General features: G+C 34.1%; 1 protein-coding gene across 2 annotated transcripts in view; it reads right to left on the bottom strand.

Moving 5' to 3' along the window:
* Positions 1-26313, bottom strand: part of LOC149963075 (uncharacterized) — a 58990-nt gene extending 32677 nt beyond the window's left edge. For both annotated transcript variants that reach the window (XM_090170454.1, XM_090170455.1), the window contains exon 1: positions 26032-26313. The gene's annotated coding sequence lies outside the window, so the exon portion shown is untranslated. The remainder of the gene's footprint in view (positions 1-26031) is intronic.
* Between the last annotated feature and the right edge of the window lie 296 nt (positions 26314-26609).

Below are 26609 nucleotides of genomic sequence, written 5' to 3'. Positions count from 1 at the left end.
TGCCTACCCCTATAACGCCGCTCCTGACTACCTACACCGGGATTTTAATCACAGTGAACGACGACAGAGTTCGTTTACGGTAAATCGCGAAGAGCAAACATTTCAAAAATTAAACTTCACATTTGACGGTATGAATAAGTTAATAATAAGATTATTTTTAATGTATATGTAAAATATAATACAATATCTGTGCATATAACCATCTTCGATTTTGTCCATTGTTTATGACATCGACAAAAATAACCATATCATCCAATGATCAAGCTAATTGCGAAGATTCACGGTTTTTAAATAATAATTTTTTTCAGGAAAAAAGGGAGGGGTTGGAATTAATATAATGGCCAGCCTGTGCCAATATTAAAACTGTTTTAGTTCCAAATTGAGGTAACTCGATTTACGCGAATTTTCTTTTTTGCCGTTTTTCAAACTTCTTTTACACTAAAAATATAAATATTACAAATAGCGGCCAATGTATAGTTACAAAGTTATCGATTATTTTCCATTTTTAAAAAGAATTACGTTATAAATTTTTATCAAATTTAAATAATATTTTTTAGATACCTGGTTTTGAAACTAATAGCGTTCTTTTCGTTTTTATTTCACACCGAATTTTAGTAATAATAAAAATGTTTGAATAATTCTAATGTCTAGTTTGTGCGGGTAACAAAAATCAACAGTGAAGAAGCTGTCAACGATCACCGTCAAGCTCAGCGTGTGGGAAGTGGGGACCCGCTGGCTGCCGGTGAGTATGAACAAGGAGGGAGGGGGGTGGCATTACCAAGGTAACCTATTTAAAGTTACTATAGACAATAGGCTATAATCACTATGCTGTAAACATTTGTGTCGCGCGAAAGCGATCCAAATCTAACGACTGACGATTATGATAAAAATTACATCATTCTTCCGAACTTCAAAAGGCCGTTATTTTATTTCTGGGGGGGGGGGGATTTCTATTTGAACTTGTAATAACTTACACACAAATATTTTCTTTACATTTTTCTGTTTTTATTGCTTACGATGTTACATTTTATATACAATATTGGAAATATTTCAATAATTATTTAAATCTTCGCTCTTGCTTGATACCTACAAAGATTCTCAAAAACATTGTGTGGAGCGTGTCATTTTCGCCTAATTTGGTTTGACAACAATGAAACGAAACCAAAATTAGTTACCGCCATACGCCAAACGAGGAGGCAATGAACACCGCTAATGCCCCACAATGGAACATTTTGAAAAAAAGGATCCACCGTGGAACTTCGGATGTCATTAGAAAGTGTTCATCTTGTAAAATACGGAAGCGAACTTAAAGCCTGAAACTGAATAAAAAAACTCAAGCCACAGTCGAAGTACTATAACTCCAAAACTATGGACTCGAAAAAATTAAACTTCGAAGGCGAGAAAAATTATGAACAGCTAAAGCAAAAAACACGAAAAAATTAAACTAAGGAAGGACCGAAATACGAATCGAAAGACGCAGACTTGAGAAAAGTCGACAAGAAACTGTAACGAAATGAGAAAGGAACCTACTATTTATACTATTATTGTAGAAAGGATTACGAAGCGAGGTATAAGTATAGGAAACTTCGAAATTGCCCTAGCATTGGCTATCTTAAACGGCTAAGACCCAAGGGAGGGGCGACTCATTGGCGTCAGTTCGGAATTCTGGCGTTGACCCCGTCATATGACGTTAAGAAGTACACGCTATTGTTGAAATTGAAAACTGCGAGAATGAAGAAAATGGGTTCGATGCAAAATAGAAAAAAACCTCCATCGACTGTCCCCCTATTTTAATATTTTTGTCAGGTGCAGTAACGAGTAAGTGGCGCCCTTGCTGTCTGGAATGGGCAGTGTTGGAAAAAAAAGCCCAAAGTGGGAAAAAAGGTTTGCAGAGCCAAATAGATTCTTTTACGGAGAATATTCGTGGGGGAATCCATAGCTTGACTACATGGGGAGGGGACCGTTAGGGGAAAAAATTCAATAGTGGAGGCAGAGGTAGTACGGCGGTGGCGGCCGCCACATGGGAGATTGTAAAGGGGGGTCGATACGCTCGTAAAAGAGTGTATAGGATTTTATGAATCGGGCCAAGCCGCCAATTCAATGCTTTTGAATTAACTAATATTATTCTAATGTCTGAATATGTCGGCTATAGATTCCAAGGTTCAATAATATCTAATCGGCCCGATTAGTCGCAACTTAGTAAATAGTAACACAGAATAAATAAACATTGTAAATAAATGTAGTAAAAATAGCTAATAATACCATTAGTTAATAATATTGTTACATAAGTATGACACGTCTTATTCTTTATATGCAAAACGTTTACTGATAACTAGCCACAAGAGACACTCTATATAGAGGGCTTCTCGTGTATGACGTGCCCTTTATCAGCATCTCGCTAGGGGTGATTTTTTACCGTGATGACGTCACTCTGTAAATAGGTTTTAGTGAATTATTTCCATTAAATTATGGATTTATGATATTACGTAGTATTTTTATTTTTATTGATTAACGTTTTCATGTTAGTCTATCCGTAGTCCAGAAAAATATACTTTGGAGCTAACGTTCCGTAGACGCGACCCGAATATACATGGTTTTCTCCGTTTTCCTATATGGTATTTTATTATAGAATACTTATTTCGGTTTCAGAAGGGCTAGTTTTGATCTAGTCTATGAAGCTATACGACTCATTTTTAGGGGGAGTTCAGTTTAGCGAAAAGTATATTTATATATGTATATTATAAGTCAAGCCTAAATTAGCGAGTGAATGCCTATTTCGGGGAAATATTTGGTTAGTCATGTCCCGCTGCGACGAAGAGACGTTTCCTATGAGTGGTCAACCTTTCCCTTTTCGTTAAGATGCCGAAAGAGACGCCTTCGTGTCTGGACTCCACCTGCGGGTCCCAAAATTGAAACGATTGGGATAGTTTGGAAAGGGGTTGAGGTTCCACCCCCCCCCCCCCTCTTTTCAAGCTTCAAGTTGAAAGCCGATCGCTAAAACGTAAATACAGCAAATTAGTTTTACCTATAGTTATTATTATTGTTACTAATTATTGATAATTTTTGTTTTTTTATATTTTAGGACGATTTACAGAAAAATATTTTGATATTTTCTGTAACGAACAAGAACTTGACCAAAGGCCAGATGAGCTGATGAATGCCAAGTTAAAGAACGGGGCAATGGAATTTGAACTCCAGTTGTATAAGGAGCAGTTGGACAATGCCAACAAAGCCCCCGAAGTGGCTGTAGCTGGTTGTTCTTGCGTAAAGGTCTCAAAAATTCAAAAACCAGAAGAAGCCAAATAATTGGCTAAAACCAAAACGGTCCTTTTCAGGACCACCTTCGTTTGGTCTAAAGGCCATTAGGCTGTGTGATTCTAAAATGCTGAACTATTGAACCTAAAATATATTCGCTGTTTTAATTGTTCCGTATTTTACAAGATGAACACTTTCTAATGACATCCGAAGTTCCACGGTGGATCCTTTTTTATTTCCAAATGTTCCATTGTGGGGCATTAGCGGTGTTCATTGCCTCCTCGTTTGGCGTATGGCGGTAACTAATTTTGGTTTCGTTTCATTGTTGTCAAACCAAATTAGGCGAAAATGACACGCTCCACACAATGTTTTTGAGAATCTTTGTAGGTATCAAGCAAGAGCGAAGATTTAAATAATTATTGAAATATTTCCAATATTGTATATAAAATGTAACATCGTAAGCAATAAAAACAGAAAAATGTAAAGAAAATATTTGTGTGTAAGTTATTACAAGTTCAAATAGAAATCCCCCCCCCCCCAGAAATAAAATAACGGCCTTTTGAAGTTCGGAAGAATGATGTAATTTTTATCATAATCGTCAGTCGTTAGATTTGGATCGCTTTCGCGCGACACAAATGTTTACAGCATAGTGATTATAGCCTATTGTCTATAGTAACTTTAAATAGGTTACCTTGGTAATGCCACCCCCCTCCCTCCTTGTTCATACTCACCGGCAGCCAGCGGGTCCCCACTTCCCACACGCTGAGCTTGACGGTGATCGTTGACAGCTTCTTCACTGTTGATTTTTGTTACCCGCACAAACTAGACATTAGAATTATTCGAACATTTTTATTATTACTAAAATTCGGTGTGAAATAAAAACGAAAAGAACGCTATTAGTTTCAAAACCAGGTATCTAAAAAATATTATTTAAATTGGAAAAAAAATTATAACGTAATGCTTTTTAAAAATGGAAAATAATCGATAACTTTGTAACTATACATTGGCCGCTATTTGTAATATTTATATTTTTAGTGTAAAGGAAGTTTGAAAAACGGCAAAAAAGAAAATTCGCGTAAATCGAGTTACCTCAATTTGGAACTAAAACAGTTTTAATATTGGCACAGGCTGGCCATTATATTAATTCCAACCCCTCCCTTTTTTTCTGAAAAAAATTATTATTTAAAAACCGTGAATCTTCGCAATTAATTAATTAATTATTTAAAAATAATCTTATTATTAACTTGTTCATACCGTCAAATGTGAAGTTTAATTTTTGAAATGTTTGCTCTTCGCGATTTACCGTAAACGAACTCTGTCGTCGTTCACTGTGAATAAAATCCCAGTGTAGGTAGTCAGGAGCGGCGTTAGGGGTAGGCAACACGAGCTATAGCCTACTTTTGTGTTCATATAGGGGCCCACAAATCGATCTGACGGGGCCACATCAAGTCGATTTTTAAATTCAAATAAAATATGTGATGATACTTAATACTGTAAAATTTTAAAAACCGCACTAATATCAAATAATAAATAAATTACCTGAATTTGCAAAATTGAATTATAAGTCCAATATTGAGGAACAGGGGGCCCACAAATGATAAACATTATTAGCCTACACCTAAGAATCTTCTGGCACCACCCCTGTAGGTAGTTGCTAAAACTGTCTATTAAATTCTGGAGATTTACAAATGAGTTGGATTAGGGGTTAGTAAATGTCCACTTGTTTTTATGGTACCGATCATTAATTTAAGTTGAGAGCGCGCTAATATTTTCCTTTAAAGTAGTGCGAGCCACAATCCCCTAAAAATGAAGAAACGCGTACCGCGTAGCCCATTTCACCTGCCAAGTTTGTCAAGACCAAAAGAATGTATACCAGCGCCTATTGTTATAATTTGTGGCTTTTAATATTTAATAAAGCTCTTTTAACACTAAACGGAATATTTGCAGTCTAGTTTATCGTTGGATAAATTCGGAAGAACCTTTGAATTTTATTCAATCGGAGATATCATTAACTCCCGACGTTTAGAGTACCCTTCATTTTATTAATAAAAAAAGTAAATAATAAACCCATAGCCGAGTAATAGTTTAATGTTTGATTTTTGAAATTTTTGCTCGCCGCGCTGTGAGCGATTTGCGTAAACGAACTTTACCGTCGCTCACCGTGATCAAAATCCGCGCGTAGCTAGCGCTCAAATCTGAGCGAACTATTCCTTCTCTCGGTAATTTTCCCTCAACGCTGCGTCAGCGCTTTCTACTGAGGGTACTAACGCGTCGCTTAAAAGTGAGGGGGCTATTCCGACGATCGGGAGATCTCGCTCAGCGCGCGGTGAGCGCTTAAAAGTGAGGGAACTAACCCGTCGAGGGGGGAATCTCCCTCAGCGCGCCGTCAGCCATCAACGCCGGAGCGAACTATTCGGCGCTCGCCCAGAGGCTGCTCAATTAGAGATAGAGAAAATAAACTCGTTTGCCTTGAGTACTCGCTCACTTGAGCAAGCCGTGTTTAAAACTCTATATGCTCATTTTTCCGAACGCTCGCAACTTTTTGCCCACCTCTGTATAAAGAGCATACATCTATTACGGAACCGTTTAACAATGTCACTTTATGGAGGCTAAGCAATTTTCTGTTGAAGCTTAAACTTTGCTATTTTAAGTTTTAAAAACAACGGCGAATTCAATAAAACGCTAACTAATCAAAACATAAAAATATTTTCAAACTTTGCAAAATTATGATAACCATAAAATTAAAAATAAAGCATTAAAGCTATATTTTCCCGTTGCGTAGTTTCTTTCAGTTAGCATTACTTTAATCAAAATAATTTAAGTCGGGCTTCGTTTAATGAGTGCGATGAAGGTGAGGAGAACGATTCCTGAGATATTAACAAGATTTTCCGAAATTGATTTGAAGTCATCTTGCAGAGGTTTCCATTTTACTCTTTAGTATTTCATTATTTATTGAGAAAAACATTACGTCGTTAATACACCTTTCCATAAAATGTTCGTTACGGTAAGTGGGGAAGGAAAACTGTTTTTGCAAGGATGATTTAGATCAACGTTATATATATTACTCCTTGTTTTTACCCTCGCTCGATTTTTGAGCTCGTCTGCTACTAAGTGTAAGTATTTACAAAACACGGCGGATTAAAATTTATCCAAGTGATATTGTTAAATTTGTTATATCAAATTTTTAAAGTATGAACGTATTTCGTTTACTTAACTGGTCATAAGAAAAGAGAATTTAAATATTTCAAATAACGAAAAATTAGTACGGTTTAACAGTTTATAGTCTCGTGAACTAAGGCTTAACATTTCATTGACAGTCACCGTAGTGTATCAGGTAAAGATTGTTGTTTATCATTAAATACTAGCTAGTAAATATCTAAGTATTAACAATACTTTCACAGAGTTGATATAAGTACTGCAATAATAATTCATTTAATTAGTATCGACAATAAATTAAAATCAGTTTGAACTCGGTTGTCACTAAGGCTAACCCGAGCTCCGTGTAAAATATTTGGAGAAATCTTACCGAAAAATGCAAAAAGTACAGCCAACTTATTGTTTAGTTTTAGCGAAATTGGTGGTGTGTGACGTAGAAAAAACAGTGAAAGCACGTAGAAATATTTTATGGAAAGGCCTATTTAGAAATATATAAAAATTGTGATAAGCTGAAGCTTTCTGTATGACATATTATTTATTTTTGAAATTAATTGGATTTTAATTTACTCGTAGTTATTTATGTTATTATAATTATAAATAATTTTGGTTCATTTTATGAAATTCATAAATAAACACATATGTGTTACTACATCAATAATGATACTTCTTAAAAAAATTGCAAATTAGCTTCAAAACGTTTCTATTCAACCGCTACTGCGGCCATATATGAGGCAGGTACGTGGATTAGTTTTTCCGTTTTGAAAAGGATTTATTTAGAACTTGTTTGGGAAAAAGCAAGAGTTTCACATCAACTTATTTCCTATAATGTTGTTATTCTCGAAATGTAGGTTTGTTGCTTGCACTGTGCCGCGCGATGTTATTTTCTAATAGAGGCTAAGTACGTGACCCGAATGAAACGCCCTTTGATTTTACAGCGAGTGGTTCCTGAGAGAGTCGTTTCTTATTGAGGCGCGCTCAGAGTAAGTCATTCCCCAAAAAGGCCAGAATTGCCTCGAGCCGCTAAAATCGATGTCAAGCCAAAGTAAAAATTACCACGAAATGGGTTTTTACTTCTGTACAGCTGCTCCCCGCAATAAAAAAAAGATACTTTTCATACATTTTCCGAAAGTTAGCTCGATGTCAGCCAAAGATAGGAAATTTTCAACGTTATAACTGGAAGGGGAAAATTGCTTAAAGTTGCGTAATCGCGTGTATTTTCGAGAAATATAAATTTAAAACTTGGCAGCGTTTTCTTCCTTTTTTTTACAAATATGTATAACGCTAAGCTAGAGCTATTAGACTAAGTGTTAAGTACTTAGGAAGCTAGGGTAAACGATTCGTTTTGTGAGGAAAGTGGACATAAAAGTTCTAGAAAAGATTTTTGAAATAAATTCAATACCACTCCAGAAAATGGACCCAATTTAATATTGGAAATTGCATTCATATCATAAATATTTAAATATTTATTGAACATTGTAATAAGGGAATATATTACTTTTTCATCTACAATATTTCCCTTGAGTAATATGGGCTAGGTAACGCAGGAACTATCGTGCCATCTACTATCAAAAAACCAAAATACTTTATTTTCTCCCTATTGTACAAAACTATGAAAAGTATTTCAACTCTTTTTTTTGGCGAAGTGTACGGATTTTTTCTTTTGAGTGGTGAAAATTGCTCTTCTCAAAATTGGTTTCGAGCACCTTTAAAATAATATTTTATAGCTCAGTTTCACTCTAATTTTCAAAAACAACTAGAAATCACTCCTTCCGTAAATGGCGCCACAAAAAATACGAAAAAAAGCCCATTAATAATAATATTAGCGAATCGCCCATGGTACAAAGTGGTGGAACTTGCGATTTTTTCTTTTTAACTGTATCAAAATTAAATTTAAATAAATTTGGAACCATCTGCAGATAACAGTTAGCTGGCTCGCGATCATCTCAATAAACCAAAATTCAAATTCAAAGGTTTTCCTGTAGCGAAAATATAATAACGTTTTTCATCCGAGATCTCATATCAAAAAGGAAACGTTACGTTTACGTTCACGAGAGTTAATAATTTTTAAAATGTGTTTATTTCTTATTAATAAAACAATATAGATTTGTTTAAAATCTGTAGGAAAAGGCTGTTTGAAAAAGGAATTAAACATTAAAATAAGACCAAAATATTAATAAAGATAAAGGTGTTGCACGTGTTTAATCTGCTACGTTATCTCTGTATAAGAAACCGAAATAGATATTCCTTAACAGTAAGAAGTGGGAATCACTAAGTAGAAGGTTACAGAATAGCCTATAGTCCTAACTGCTCCCTCAACGACTGAAGTGGGTTACTTCTCTTTCATCTTAATACAAGGTCGATAAAATAAGCTTATTTGCTAAGCTAAGAGTGTATGCGCTTTCGATAGGCATAACTTTAGCGAGGCGAAGTGCTTCTCGCGGAACTAATCAGAAGCTAGAGTAAATATCTATTTTCCGAAAACCCTGATTTTTCTTCACTGGTCTCGTTTGCAATTGCATCGCCTGAGCGCACGTCTGATCTCCGTTAGTGAAATTACTTAATATGTTTTGCCTGAGCTCTATTTGGAAAGGTTAAAAGGATATCAAGGGTTTGATTTTCTAAATAAAAAATGTCATTTAACAATTTTGGGTGAAATGAAATTTTATTAACTAGAAGTGAATCTCTTTGATAGAAATATCAACTTTTCTAAACTACTAATTTAATTTGCTTTAAACATACAATTTACGTTTAGAAATGAAAAATATACGAAACAGAGATTTCCTACGACTTAAAAATTAGAAAAATATCGTTTCTAAATCGATAAATATCGCTACGCCAGAGGGAGTTCACATTTTAAGTTAAAAAATTAAATGTATAATTTTTTCCCTGCGTCATGAACTTAAGCTTTTTAGTACTGTATTGGCCCGCGTGTTTTGCACGTGGACTTCAAATTCCAAAATCTTTATCGACTGGAGTACGTTATCTCTATCTTCAAATTAATAAAGCTAGTGACGTAGGAAAACATTTTCACGTAACCTCCCATTTTAAGGAGACATCTAAATGATCTAATGATCTTCCTCGAGCTTACGAATGACATTTTAAATTTGTAAAGACTAGGTTAGGGCTACCCAAATGGGTAGTCTTTGGTAAACGGCTATCTCGACCTAGAAAATGTTGATTGAAAATGTACTAAAATCTTACAATAAACAAGTTGGCAAGCCAAAATATACCTCTCCTCGGAAGAATTGTCCCTAGCGGTATTAATTTCTCGAGATGACCCTTAAAGATAGATCTCCGCAATTCAGAGTTATTTACGAAAAACGTATTCTCGGTTCAATCCCGCCCGGTATAAAATTTTAATTATATTTAAAATAATTGAGACGAAACAACAGAAATTAATTAATTCAGAATATTATAAATTAAGTAGTTACAATAGTGAGTTAGACGTACTAAAACAATGCACAATTGAATGTAACCCTATTTACGGTACAAGTTTATCAGTTAAATATAATACGAAGCCAATTTTAATGAAAGAAATATCTACAGAGGGTATTTGTATTTTTCTCGCTTACGAAATACTTGCCGCATCTTTAACGCTCATTTTATTTCAAATTAAACATCTTAATCAGTCTAGAAAACGTTTAAAATAAATTACGAAGTAATGATGACCCAGTTAAAAACCAGACCAACATAAGTGTAAGCGCACGATGTATACAACTCGATAAAAATATACGACTGAAAAACGAAATAAAATACAAATAAAACGAAAGATATTTAAAATTAATAAAAAAGATCCTAATAAAACGTGAAAATACCCTCCACGTCACGCACATTCGAAATACGCAGAAGTAACGTTATACTATATCCAGTTTAAAATATTAGAGTATCAAAAAATAAAAATAACGAATAGAAAAATACACAATAACAACCCAATCAATCAGACTTCAGAAACAAAACTCATAGAAAAATATTATAACGCAGTCAAGCAATCAGACTTCAGAATCAAAATATTTCATAGAAAAATATTATAACGCAGTCAAGCAATAAATTAGTTCAAATACTTAGAAATCAAGCAATAGAAAATATAATATCAAGAAGCGCAACACCTTACCATTCACAAATACGATTTTTCACGTTATTATAATGAAACTGGATAAGCTTTTGGGCATGACTTACGCTCTTAAAGGTTCCTCTAAAGCTTGGTTTCCACCAACGCGCGTAAGAGCGCGTCATAATGTTAATTTTTGTCGCGCGTAAGAACATATGCACGTTTCAAAGCTGAGTGTCGCTTTTTGACGCGCGCTGGTGGAAACCAAGCTTTAGACTGTACGATTTTGCGGGAAAAAGGAAATAAACTTAAAAAATAGTAGATACAAATATAAGACAGAAAAAAACCAACAATACCAAAGATAAGACAAACTAGGTGACGCGGGATCGATTTCTGCTACCGATCGCATTTTACATAAAAATAATTAATTAATTTTAAATTCAATATAATTCACAAAAGCTTAAAATGTTGTTGAAAAAAAATTTACAAAAGAGTAAAATGTTGTAGGAAAAAAATTGACGTCAATAACTTTATAACAGCGTAAAGGACTATCGCTTAGCTGTTTTTGAAAAACACCGAAGCTTAACAAGCGTCGGTGGCTGAGGTGTTAGAGTAAATCTCTCCACGCAGCAGACCCGGGTTCGATTCCCGGCCGGCGCCAATAAATCGCAAATAGACATTAAGACGAATACCGTGAACAGTTGGTGGAAACCCTGCCATTGGAAGGTGAGAGGTTGTTAAACACTCAGCATTCGGTCCGTCCCAAAAGTCAACAAGAAAAAGTTGGAGAGAAAATGCACGTACACACAACTAACACAGCCAACACTAACACAGCCAACACTAACACAACTAACACTAACATAACCAACACTAACATAACACACTCAACACCCACAACCGTCATAACACAAACTAAACATTCACACCCTACACATAAACATTAAAATAACGTAATATCCAATCAATCTGCATCCACACTGTCCGTTAGACTTCGCTCCCTAATTCCTAGCAACTGCGAACGCAAAGAGCCCTAGCAACTGCGAACGCGGTGATTTCAAAACAAAGCATACGCAGTGATTACACTTTGCCCCGAAAATGCGTACGCGTTCGCAGGACACACACACACCCACACACACACCCACCCACAGACACGGTGATTGTATAACCCCTCCAGGGTACAAAGTACCCCAGGAGAGGTAAAAATAGTTATAACAGTCAGCGCGATCTCAACGAGAAAAAAATCATATCGAACTTCAAAATAGTGATCTTTCAAATTGTAAATTTGCGCACTCCTGGCCTGGGTGACTATTTCTCCAAATAATTATGATTTAAACCAGTTTAAAAGCTTAGAAAGAAAGTTAAGAAATAGAAAATAGTTAATATAGACTAAAAAATAAACGACTCTTCTCCAACAATTTGCGTGAAATCTCTCAATATAAATTAAATCGTTTTCTGGTGAAAGGGATTTGCATACATCTGGATTTAAAGGCATTGCATAAATTTATTTGAAACAACTGAGTAGATAGACGCTCGTGTTAAGAGTTATTTATAATTTACATTGAAATGAATTCAGCGTTGTTAACTTGAAATGAAACTCTCTAATGTATTATGTAAAATATTGTAATTCCATATAAGTTTCAGTTGAAATGCTCTACATAAGCTTCCAAAACAGTTTTGGCTGTATATTACTAAGTTCAGATGATGGAAATGTTACAAAACTCAAGAAACAAATTCAGGGATAATGTCCATGTTGAGATGATCTCAGGACGTCATGGACGAATTTTGGCCAGCCTTTCGAGGAGACAAGGAAAATGTCGCCGCCATATGCTTCAATCGCATCAGAAGAGGTCTGTTGTTGGGAACGAGCTTACTTTTCGAGCATGAGCAGGATTGGAAGCAACGCCCAAAATCGTCTCAACAAACTCATACTTTCCAAGTTGAAATAGATAAATGCTTGATTAAATATATTATATTATAAATTACATTACATTACATTAAATTAAATTACAATGCGTTGCGTTGCATTGCATTTCATGTCACATTTTATACATTAAAATATCTCATCGAAAACGTAAGCAGAAGAATTTTTGCTAAACGACTTTGCGGTAGCTTCCGCGATAGAGCCAGAAAATAATAAGCTGCGTGGAAGGTTCATTGTGGAAGTTATCCGGACACCGTATATCGAAGAAGCGCGTATGACAGTGTGTCACTGGAGTCGGTTGCTCGCACACTCGTATTTCAGAGAAAGTGGAGCGTGAAACCTCTATCCATATTTCACGAGGCTGGATTGATGGAGGCGACCAGCGCGTTTAGACAAGCAAAAAGGGGAAACTGATACATGAAAGCCATTATTCCGTTCCCGCGTCGAAGCACGATCGTTTATAAAAAGGAGAACCAACCGAAACGGGAAACGGTGACTATCCCGCAATACATATATTTGCTTGGAACGGATGTATCTCTATATATCAATCTTATGGAATCATCTGCTATACGAACTTGATAAGACTCTAACGCTCAAAATATGTTCGTGTATTGAATTGACAGGTTACGTGCAGCTTAGCCCATTTTCAGCAAAAGTAAACTCGCTACTTGGTAGCTCCCACCGATTTTCACACTTAGTTTACTTGATTAGGCCATTATATGAAAATATAGTGGGAAAAGGTTCTTAGATTAGTCTAAAGAGCTTTTAGAGCATGAATCACAAATCGTTAAGCAACTGAAAGCTTTGTAATGAAGATACATAGTGTTGTAAGTCGGAAAATTTTCCGGAAAATTACCGAGGCCTTTTTTCCGGAAAATTTTCCGTATTTTTCCGAAAAATATTAAAAACGTTTTCATTCCATGATTTGTCTAATATATTGTTTGCAAATTTAAATAAAGCGGCATTTTCACCATATTTTTTCTAATCTAAAAGTAAAACTAAACCTATAGACTAGTTTAAACTGGTTGAAATGTAACACTATTAATGTTTTGTAGTATGTTTACTGATATTAGTCATTTTAAATCGATAAAAAGTTTAAAACATTAAAAACCCTTGAAAAGTAGTTTATGTTTTAATTTTTTATTTTTCCGATTTGCGGAAAATTTTCCGCAATTCGGAAAATTTTCTGAAATTTTTCCGCATTTTATTTTTCCGGAAAATTAACAACCCTAAAGATACATAAGGTTAATTCCAGTTATTTCAGCATGCGGTAGATACCAAAACCCCACACTACTAAAAACCTACTTTGCTCTTTGTTTCACTTCCTATTCATTCGTTAATAAGAAAAAGATATAGCATATATTACTAAGTTTATTTTTTTAATTACATGTTTGGCTCAAATCAAATCAAATATTTTCTTTTAAATTTTGGGTTTCTTTTAAAATGTCCTTAGAAGGCCAAGTCATCGGGCGACTTATAGTCTTCTTTTTCTACTTCGAAATAAACTTAAACTCGATAAATACGTTCAACTACGGTTGATCTGCATGGATGGTGATTTGCATGTCGGCCACTTCAATCCATTTTATTTATTTCAAATTATTATTGAAAGTAATTTCCTACAAAATGCCTTTAAAAGTAATTACCTTCAAAATACCATTGATAGTAATGTCCTAAAAAATTGATAGTGCAAATGTCTTACTATTTCATACCATGGGATAAAGCAAAGGTCTTACTATTTTGTACTATTGGGTAGTGCAAATGTCTTACTATTTTGTACCATTGGATAGTGCAAATGTCTTTTCATTTTATACCATTGGATAATGCAAATATATTTCTATTTTATAACTTTGGAAATTGCAAATTGTCGTACTATTTTATGCCTTTGGATATTGTAAATTGTCTTAATATTGTATACCTTTGGATAGTGCACATTGTCATACTACTCTATACCTTTGGATAGTGCCAATTGTCTTACTGTTCTATACCTTTGGATAGTGCCAATTGTCTTACTATTCTATACCTTTGGATAGTGTTAATGACTTTCTATTTTATACTTTTGGATATTGCAAATTGTCTAACTATATGTATTACAAATTTATACCATTGGATAGTGCAAATGTATTTCAATTTTATACCATTGGATAGTGCAAATTTATTTCTATTTTATTCCATTGTTTAGGGCAAATGTCTTACTATTTTATACCCTTTGAATAGTTTAATGTTTAAATATTCGATTTCAAAGATTAACAGCCTACAATTTCCTACTTATGGCGGGTAAGGTAAAAAAATTCGCTTTAGGTCTCCATCGAATTAAGAAAAAAATAATATCCTCACGAACTGTAAAATTATTACCAAATGTTTCTACTAATTAAGCAAATTCGCAACAGTCCCCAAAGTCATATTAATGTATGCTAGCAGCTATTTAATAAAATATTTTGAGAACCAAATATTTTAGACACTTCACGTTCGTGTTTGTAAGTTTACGTGAGGGACTTCAACGCTATATTAATAGACACGATAATTGAGGAAATTGAACCTATGTTTCTTTACACGAAAGTTTTTTTTACAGATTGCATATACTCTGGCGTATTTGTTGGAACCTCAAATAGACCATAATAATATGTATTACGTCTGTGTTCCCTACCGGAATGGAAATTAATAGTCTTCATTTATAGTGAACTAGAAATTAGATAATATATTAAACGCCAACTGAATGCTCTATTAAGTAGACAACGTAGGGTGAAATTAGATTACTGCATTCGTTTTTTTACTCCTAAGGACTAATTATCGTAACCGAAATTAATAACCCTAATAAGCCTAAGTGCTGAACCCAAATTGCGTTCTGGAACTACTAAGGTTTTATAGATTTTTAACTTTTTCTATTTTCCAGATATTGATTTCATGATTTATTATATTAATTTTCTAAGAGGAGGATTTCGTAATCTTTCAGATACATTTGGGTTTAATTGAACATGATTTTACATGAACAATTATTTCATTTTAAAATCGTACTTTAACTGACATTCGCATAGTCTGTTTCTTTTACAATGTGCTTCTCGCTTGATCTAAATAAATAAATAATTTGTAAGGCAAGTTTCCGTTACTACAACAAAAGGATAGTTATCCGTTACGTTAAAAATGACGAATTTGATCCTATTTCCCAAGTTTGATTTGTAGTTTATCATTTTCTAACTCATGATATAAAAATAAACGAACATCAGTAGAATTACAGGTAACCTGACATAATAGGTGGGGTGGCGGAGTGGTTAGCACTTTCGCCTCGCAGCAAGAGGAGCCGAGTTCGATCCCAACTTGTAGCACTGGGTGAAAACTCGGAACAACTCCTTCTGCGTTGAGTTTGCAAGTTCTCTCCCCACTGGTTTAAGGGGTTTTCCCCCGAGTTCTTCGGTTTCCCCTTCCATAAAAACTTGTCGAGGTTAACGGTAATAGTTAGTGTAGGGAGCTGTTGGCTCGATCTCGTGGCATGCAGGGCTTGCTACCACCCTCCTACGCATTGTAACCCGGCCACCTGATTAAGGGCTTCAAAAGTCGCATGATAACTTAGGCCTAAGGTGGTGCCTTGGGTATTAGCCTAGCTGAAAGATTGCTAGCTGTGAGATGATTTTACGAGTTTTTTCTTGAATTCTATAAACTAAATATATTCATCGAAAAGGTATTCAAGGACATTATCAATCAAGTCGAAAAAGGTTTTGTAATTAATCTCTAGAATGGAGACTTAGTAACATATTAATTAGGCTAATTGCGATGACTTTTAGCATGATGAATTGAGGTCTTAGAACAGAAAATAATGTAACGTTTGGTTAAACCACTCAAAATGGTAATTGCCACCCATCAGACCAAGTGTCAAAGAAAGGGTCAGTTAGAGCGACCTTGGCTTTGGCGAACAATGATTTTACCATGGAATTAAGTTATATTTTCAGAATTATTTTTAACATTTTCTATACTATATTTCTTTGATATCTATTTATAAATTAAAAATTGTATAATTTAATTAAAAATTCTAATAACTTATGATCATCAAATATGCATTTCTTATGAGAGTATGAATAAGTAAATAAATTGAGCCACTGATTAATCATAGAGTAGACGGTAACTTTTAAATATTTATGATTCAGGGATAAAAGATTCAAAATTGAATTCCTTAATTTAGTTCAAAACTTTCGATTTGGTTTTTGAAGAAAAAGTTAAATTTAGACCATACTGTTATTTGCCTAGTCTGCTTAAATGTCTTATATATATATTTGGATAACAGAATTTACAAGCTAATTATTCAATTGAGAAAATGCTTTAGTGGGATATAATGTGTAACATGATTAAAAGTTTAATAAAAAACAGCTATTTAATTTTAAATGTAAGCAATTTAATTGACATCACACTGCAACGCCTCTTAAAAGAGCTGTCTTAATGTCTGTTATTTTGACTTAATATTTCAAAACAAAACTTTAATTACCCCAGACGTATAATATAACTTATATAATTTCGTTGCTTAGATAAAATTAAATGCATTTATAATAATTTATATAAATTAGATAAAAGCGTGGTCGATTTTATAATATACCGTTTTTATTTTATACAAAATGTTAGAACTACACTCAAATGGGCTTTGGTATTTGGTCTAATCTTATCGGTAAACGTTTACCCAAAGAGGGCCAGGCTCAATTTGATATCTGAGCTCTGAAACCGAAGATTTAAGGCTATTTTTAAAGCTACACTCAATCGAATTACCGGAGCTCAATGTTTGTTCTAAGAGCATTGAGAATATACATTAAAACCAGGGAGTTGAGGTTATTTTTAAAGTTACACTCAATCGAATTACTACAGCTTGAAATTTGTTATAAGATCATTGTGATTTTAGATTGAAACCAGAGGCTCTAGGCTATATTTTAAGCTATACTCAATCGAATTACTAGAGCTTGAAAGTGGTTTTAAGAAAATTGATATTTTACATTGAAACCATTGACTTGATGCTATACCTCAAGAGCTCGAAAATTGTTTTAAAACCATTGAGACTTCTTAGAGAAACCAAAGAATTGAGGTTGTTTTTAATTGAATGGAATTACCCGAACTACAAATATGTTAAACAACCATTGAGATTACACAAAGAACCCGGGAAAATTTCGGCTATTTTGAAGCTATACGTCAATTTAACTAATGTAACTCGTTAAATAAAAAGTCAAGCATAAAGATTATCAGTCGCTATGTTGGAAAGCAACCCTACTGCCCATAGCTCTAACTATCACATGTTCGACAAAACTAATGAAAATAAATTATGCGTCAAAATGTTTACTATAGATTATCGGTTCCATTGGTATAAATATTGCTAATTAGTTTTTATATATGGCTTACAGGCATTAAATTATTTGTTTTGTACGTAGACCGGTCAGATTTGAGTAAATGTTGAATGTATTAAAAATTAGCTTGTTGTTAGTTTGGTGACTAATAGTAAATCCTACCGGTAACACATTTATCGACCATCTTGAAATATATGTTTAACTTTTCGATGTGAATAAAACGCGCCACTATCGGTTATTTTCAAATGCAGAAGCTAATAAAAGGATGTCATTTGCTTATAGTGAAAATTGATTTACATTTTATATCAGTCATTTTTGAAATTATGACGGTTTTTTTTCGTAAAATGAGTTTGCTTAGAAAAAAGGTCGGGTTTAACAAAAGCGTTATTTGTAAGTTTAGAAGACTTGCAAAATTAAAAAAAATCGGATCCCCTTTCGATTACAATAACAAAAAAGGGGATGGTTTAAATTTTCGAAGAAAGGGTAAAACTTTTAGGAGAATCAGAAGAGGTTTACCGGGGAACATTTTCGAAAGGAGAAAACTTTGATTAAAAATATTCGCCAAAGATTGGATGAATGGCTATAAAAATTATCCTTAAGATATTTTTATCTGCACTAAATTCTAAAATGTGGAGACTTAAGTAAAAAATAAAGCCTTTGCAGTTTCTTCGAAGATGACTAAATTTTATATATGACCTTGTTTTTGGAACGATAAATGTGTCTTATCTTTTTAAATCCATTGAAGATCCTACATAGTGTTTAAACGAAGACAGGCATTTAAAGGGTTATTTTTTATATTTATTGTAAGCCATAAATATGGATGGTTTGTTTGGGATATCAAAGAAATGTTGTTTTTACGTTGATAGCTGCGGGCACGCGGTCAAGGATCTTTGTCGCATTAGTAGTAGGGGGAAAGCGCATGTATATTTAAATGGATATCGATTTCTAACGAAATACGTCTATTTCGCCGCCATAGTTTAACTTTCAAATCTGAACAGCGGCATCAGAATCGCTCTTCTTTGGTACCGATAAACAAGAAAACAATATTCAATACTCTTCATACACTATATGAAAACTACCAAGTCCAATAATATTTGAAATATTAGTTCACTGGTTGGGAATCAGCTTTTTCTGGAATGTGAAAATTTCGGTTCTTTTAAACAAACCAATTGGGGAAAAAAGAGTAACTTTCCGCATTTCTTGCCCGTCGAAACAGCAGCCACATTACGGGGTTTATTGGTGCGTTTTTCGAAAGACATGTTTGCCTTTGTACCACGAAGGCAGGTTACAAAGCGCAGGAATGTGGTGGAAATACCACGCGTGCCAACAGCTCGTTAAATTTCCTTGTATAAAGCCTTATATACGCAGTTGAGATTTTTTTATTGGTAGTGTTGACTTTACAGCCTTAACGTTGCCAGGGTTCATCTACGGAATTTGGAGATATTTTAGTATCGCAGTAAGGTATTTAAAGCTTCATGTTCGATTACGATTAAAGAAATAGAAGAAAAATGTCAGGATTCTGTCCCTAACTTATATTCCGTTTTGACTGCACCACGACGTGGTAATCGGCATACAATCACTCATAAGCCAAACTAATCTTATGAGTGATGTTATCAAGATGATTTGATTTCAAAAAATGTTTACACAAAGTTGCGTAATTAATTTTTGTAACTTGATGGAATTTTGAACTAATGCGTAATACAGAAACGGCTCTTGTTTTAAATGAAAAATTAGTTTTTAGCTAGTGCGGTTATCCTGATATCGTGTGTTTCCCACCCACGTTTGATATAGCTCGATTTCCATCTTTTTCGAGCGTAGCTGGTTGTTTGGTCGCTGGGTAGGGGTTTGTTTGCAAGCATTTGATGATTATTTCCCATTTGTTTTCTTTCCATGTTTTCTCCCTAATTCTTCATCAGACTTATTTAAACTTCCCCCTTTTATGACAGCCCCGCTCTAGTATAGTATAGCCTCTTGGTCGTCACGTTTTAAAGTCTTGCGTCTCGCGCTTTCATTTAAACATTTTAACTTTTGAAAGTGTTTTGGTCCTTAGTCCTAAAGGCCGAAGAACCAAGCTTTTTTCCTAAATAAGCTTAGTTTCCAGTTACTTTTTCGCGATTAATTTAGTATTTCTTTGAAAGAGAACAAAAATGTCTACCTAATGAAATCAGATATTCATTGGGTAAGGTTAAGTAAATTTTTTATCTAAAAACAACCTTCATAAAAATTTGTCAATTTTGTACCGAGAATCACTATCTTCGGGTTTTTAAGTTTTAATTCGAAATAAGGCTTAAATTAATTGAAAGAGTTTTGATAAGATAAATTAAAATCAATTTGACATTTTCACGTTAAGCAATTTAATTAATACACTTATATTTACGACTTAAACTTTTAAACCGATTGTTTTTAAAATCCCACTGCCATTGGCGATTATTAACTGCCAACTAAATAACTTTTAAATTTATATTGTTTGCCTACTAATTTTTATATCAATCTTTTTAAACAATCGATTTCTCTTTTCTTACAACCACGCTCGGATATTTCATAGCAGGACATAATTAGAATTATGCGAACACTCAATCAATAAAACTATGCTCGTCAATTACACGTGAATTGCTCTACAATAAGAATAGAAACATATTGATCGCTATTGATGATAGCTATATTTTAATGTAACAGAAAAATACATGGCGAACAGGGGGAAATCTATTTTATTGTCCTAAGATGGAACGCACTGCAGCCAAACAACACAACGACAATCAATATCAAGACACCTTCAAGAAAGTTTTGTTCAAATTAAAGAAAATAGCAAGTGAAAGTTTTCAGTAAATGGACTACTGACTTTGAATAAAAGAAATAGTGAATCTCCTTAATGAATTATTTGAAACAGGAAGCTCCTAAAAAATCTATTAGGGGCCCGGGCTATTCAGCCAAATCATTTACTGTGTTATTTAAAAAATCTAGTTCTATTTAACTCATTAAGATGGTAGAAAAACGTGATGTACTTAAAGCTCTTAAAGCAAATGTGTCCATCTTGACCTTTAAAAGGACTATCTCGAAATATATTGAAATGTTGTAAAAGAAAATAACTATTATAAACAGAACACTATCGACCTTCAAAATGGCGTTCTCTTAATTTAGTAATTTTGTGCACCCATGTCTTAAAGAAACAATGTAAATTTAACGTCCCTTAAAAGAATCAAAAATATTTTGGTTAATCCTTATTGTAGGATTATACAATCCATGTAGGCTTTTGCGCGGTGTGCGCGATTCAACATAGTCCCAGACTTTTTTTATGAAGCCACACAAATGACTGGGCCATTATTATCATTGGCTACGGGTTCATTTGAGGAAGCTCAGTCGAGATCGATTGTATTTGTGTAGTGTTGTCGACTGGACGGTAGCGTTTCAAAGTCCACTCACGTGCACTCTCAAATTCAACGCCACTATTTGTTCTCGTAATCGATTATGTAAAGTAAAAGAGCGGAATGGCTAAAAATTAATCTTTTCTAATATTAAAATATTTGACGCATAAATTCCACCTTCTGAATACGATTTAGATTGAACTATTTAGTTAAATATTATCCCAAAAGGAATGAAAAAATTATTATGGACCTGTATTTTGAAATATTCACGATTAGTGCTTCTAATGTCCGTCTGATCTGGTTATTCAAGTCATATATCTCAGATATCTGATCAGGTTATTCAAGTCATAAATCTCAGATAAACAAAAGTGGTATATAATTAACAATATTTTAGGTAGGAAAAAAGCAAATGTAACTTGCACAACCACAGACCCAGATGTTTATAATAAGTTTTTAGCTCGATTGCTAATCAGGAGAATAGTTTAAATAGTGAAGATTCAAATAAAACCGTTAAGCGAATCCCGAACACTATGGGGCTAGTGGACACAAATGAAAACGAAGTTTTCCAAAATATAAAAGGCTTATCAAATGACTCAGCCCCTGGAATTGATGGAATCTCTCCCCGCATACTTAAACAAAGTGCTGCCTATGTCTTAACCCCTCTAACGTTTTTGATTAATCTCTCTTTTATTACGGGAACGTATCCTGAAGCTCTAGAAACCGCGATAATAATTCCGATTTTGAAAAAGGGTAACGTGGATAACCCTGGTAACTATAGGGCGATCTCGCTCCTGTCCGTTCTCGCAAAACATTTTGATAAATGTTACTATATTCGCTTAAATAGTTGCTGTAGAAAATATAATATTATAAAAGACAAACAATACGGTTTTAGAGAGAACACGGGGGGGGGGGGGGGATTTGCGGTTGCCAGGGTGCAAAATAGAATTCTTGAGTTATTAGAACATGGCTGCTATGTAGCTTCGGTTTTTTTTACCTTAAAAAAGCCTTTGATTACGTATCACATGACAGGCTCTCGTATAAATTATCGTTAATGGGTATTAGGGGAAATAGCTTAACATGGATTAGATCGTATCTTATGGGTAGAGCTCGGCGTTTAGATAAGAAATAATCACTTTATTTATTTTTATCCACAAACGAAAATTATCCGGGAAAAAACGATTATTTTACATGTTAAATTGCTATATAGCCTTGGATAATATCCATGGATAAACAGTTAATCGTAATTTTTATGGTTAATCAAAACTTTAGCGGTTAATTTATCTGTTTCGCCGAGCTCTAGTCTACTTATGGGTAGGAAAACTAAAACTAAAATTGGCACAAAATATCGGGTACTGCAAAAGTACAGGCGGTGGTACCCCAGGGATCTATCCTATCACCATTTCTTTTTTCCCTATTTATTAACGACCTTGCGACCTTAGATAATGACGACTTAATAATATTATATGCAGACGGCACAATTCAGTTGGAGGGGGGTATAGATTTAAATATTTTATTAACTAATGTCAATGAGAAACTAAGGGACATAAATGGGTGGCTTGTGGATAACAAACTACAATTAAATAAAGAAAAAACAGTCTTTATGATAGTAACGTCAAGAAATAAAAAAAAACAACGATTTAATTGAACTAGTCATCGATTGCACTAAATTGGCAAGAGTCAGGTAATATAAATATTTGGATCTGAGGTTGGACGAGAAGTTAACTTTTAACAAGCATGTTAATGTTATTGCAAAGAAAATTGCTTATTATATACATTTAATCTCTCGAAATAAGTCATATTTAAACACGAAAGTAATGCTATATTCATATTACAGTTTTATCTATTCATCTCTTTCATATTGTATAATTATTTGGGGAAACACCTCCCAACGAAATATTGAAAGATTACTAAAATTACTAAAACTAATTATTAGAATAATAGAACGAAAACCATATTACGAACCTACACAATCAATATTTAAATCATTTGACATCGTTATCATTTCTCAATTACTTAACTATTGCTGTATAAATTTCATTTTTAAATCAATGAATGGTATTTTAGCACATACTGAATTTAAGATTAAGAAAGCTACTCAATACGAAATGAGACGTAAAAAAACACTAGATGTTCCAAAATCACGACTTTTAGATTAAATTCACTTTTCTATAAAGCAGTGAACCTTTACAACGAGTTAATTAGCGATGACGTGACAAGCTATGCTTCATTCAAAAAACGAAGTAAACATTATGTAAAAACCATCGATTAAGATTAAGCTCTAGTACACCAATTTTTTTTCCATCATTTTTGTTTGTTTTATATTTAAATTAAGAATACTGTAATGTTTTTTCTTCTTGTTTCCTCTTTGGTGTATTTATAATTACATAAAAAATCCTAATTAGTGGAAGTCAATAATGCGAGGGCTTAAAAGTCAGAAAATGACTTCGCCCTATTACTAATTTGTGTGTTGTTGATTAAAATCGTTAATAAAAAGATTTATTTAATATCTGATCAGGCTATTAAACTCATAAATCTCAGATATCTGATCAGGTTATTCAAGTCATAAATCTCAGATATCTGATCCGGTTATTAAATTCATAAATCTCAGCTATCTGATCAGGTTATTCAAGTCATAAATCTCAGATATCTGATCAGGTTATTCAAGTCTTAAATCTCAGATATCTGATCAAGGTTAGGCAATATGATATCAAATTTTATCTGATTCATTATCTCAAGTTACCGATCTGAACTGATTTGCTATAATTCTACTGACGAAATTCTGTTATATCAAACTGCGTTCAGACTTTGCATTGATATCGATTCCAATCGATTCAAAACGTTTCTAAGGAATTGTGTGTATCAGGATAAATCGTTTTGAATCAATTCAAACTGTTTTTATCGCTTACGTGTGAACGTAGCTTTAATATTTAGATGTTGGGAAAGTGAATCAAAATATAGAGTAGCCTAATACAAATTGCGAAAGGAGAAATCGGGAATATGTAGAATCTGCTTCGCATTTTCACCTGTATCAACTGATTTGATAATATCTAAATTGAAATATAAATAATCTGATATCGGACTAATCATAATTATTTGCCCAACTACTATCTGAGAATCGGTTATAAGCACCATACGAAAATGAAATAATTGAACACTTTGCGTTCTTGAAAATATTTCTATTAAATGAAAAGCTAAAACTAAATATGTTTGTGGCCAGTCGCAGCATTTTACAAAATAAAAGGCGTATATAAAATGGAGGTGTTTTATTTACAAGAAAGTGATATTTTTGTTCATTGTAAATTTTGTTAATTTAATTTTTAATAACATATTTAATATTTGCTTCATTCCATAACTATCTGTTCTAATATGTACGTTTGTTGGGCACAAGGTTCAACGTGCAACTTATCATCATACTTCACATTCGTATTTAACAATGGATGCCTGAACTATAAGCTTACAAACATATTTCGTGTTGCGGCGCGGGTCTTAAATTAATAATTAATATTTATGACCTTAAATACCTTTCTAATAATAGTTTAACGATCTTTATAATCAATCAAATTTATTGATATCTTACATTTAGTTTACAATTATTTTAATAATTAAACTCTTCTTATTTTCGAGGTTACTGTCTACTTTTAGACTCGCGTAATTTTTGCTAGTACCATCTGGTAAACAAAAACACTAGAATGGTAACCCCTATTGATTTCCTCCTCTAAAGCGCTTGTTCCGTAGTTTTAAAATGAACACGAGTAGTAAATGTAATTTCTGATAGCAACTACTGACGTCATACTTAAAAACAAAAGTACCTTCCCCGGGAAAAATTCGAAACTTCAAAACAAATGAGCACCGGTGCTACGCCTAGGCATCGCTCACTATGACGACGAGACAAAGACCAAGAATTACAACTAATGACTTCGTCTGAGCTCCACCAAAAATATGTGGTCGGTCTGGAAATGACTCTGGCTAAAACGTTTTCGCGCTTAGGATAGGACACACTTATGCGACACGTTATTATAAACATGTTTCTTAGAAGCGCGTTTTTAACAGAAGAGCATGGACAAAAGGGAGTTTATGATTTAACACTTTGAGAATCTTTTGATCCCTAAACCTTTCTCGCTAATTTAATTAGGCTTGCCGTTGGGTCGCGTTAACTGGAAGCAAGCCTAATTAACATATTAAAGGACAGCCTTAGTCCGCTCTTGGACAGATAAGGACAGAGCGAATACGGATGGCATAGTTATGATAAAACGCCTCTGACAAAGGAAGCTAGAAATAGGTTCGACTATTTCCAGCTCTTCAACCATTTTCAATTTAGGAAGTTTAACACATCCGTTAATAACTAAGCCTTGATTTTGTGAACTACTTCATTTGATAAAAACCAGCCAAATTTAGAAAAAAAAGTAATTGACGAATTAAAGTAAATATACCAAAAAACCATTGTAAGCTTCAATTTTGTAATACTTTGAAATACTAAATTTGAACGTCTATGTCTAAAGGTAGCTGCCATCTTGAATTCTTGTTGAAAACTACCCCGAAAGGAGTTTTATAAATCTCGGCAGAACGAGAATAACGTACTTCCGCTAATAACTAAATTTAATGTGACAAAGAAAGTGGTATGGAATCCATTTCGAAAGTTGAGAGGAGCCTCAGGATGTTTGTAAGAAAATTCAACCTTCCTCAGGAGCAATCGAATTATAACTTTCGTTTGTCTCTTGTCGAAAAAGTAATCGGATTCTTAAGGATAATATGAGTAAGGGACTGAATATATTTAAAAAAATATTGGTATATCACATAATACAGTTTCGTAGGCTCAACACATTGTAAGTAGGTCCAACACCCGCTATCATAAATTAAAAACTATTCGTTTTAACCAGTTTTCGAAAGGGAAAATTGAAGATACTGACGAAATGTCTGGCAATAGGGAATCAATATGTTTGAATCGAAAAAGTGAAAGATATAGGTGAAGTGGCTTACCTCGGTCGTTTACCGTCGGCGTTGAGTTGGATAATGACTACATGTCTCTCCGTGTTGTTGCGTGTTGCTAGTGCCGCGTTGGTGAGTCTCTCAAACGCGCATGCTATCCTCTTCTCGAAATCGCGAGCTCTATTCGGCAACACAAAACATCGATCTAACCTTACGTGAAACGAACATAATCCACGTGCGGAAAAAGTCCACCAGCCGCCAAATCTAAAGCTGAGCGCCTTCTCTCCACGCGCCCGACGAGGCTCTCTTCGAAGGCGGCCGCTCGATCTGGTCCGAAGGGGTCGGCTGCCCGCGTTGGCCCCAACGAAGCCTATTCGAGTCCCGCTCACGCTCTGTTGCAGCGCCGCCTTATTGATCGCCCTATTGATCCGTTTAGGGTTCTCTTCGGTGCTACAGCCCAAATCCACGCCGGCCCCATCTCTACCCGAAATTGCTCAGAAAAATAAATGTTTACCGTTTTCAACTGCATTCCACGATAATGGATACCTGTAACGTTATGTTCCACGTCTCTTACACTTACATATTCAATACACGGTAATTTTAAATTTTAATTTTTCTTGAAATAATTT

This window comes from Leiobunum rupestre, chromosome 1 (genome assembly GCF_980474605.1).
Source record: "Leiobunum rupestre chromosome 1, qqLeiRupe1.1.hap1, whole genome shotgun sequence".
Lineage (NCBI taxonomy): Eukaryota > Metazoa > Arthropoda > Arachnida > Opiliones > Sclerosomatidae > Leiobunum > Leiobunum rupestre.
Note: the sequence above shows the minus strand (reverse complement) of the source record. Positions and strands in the feature narration are given on the sequence as shown.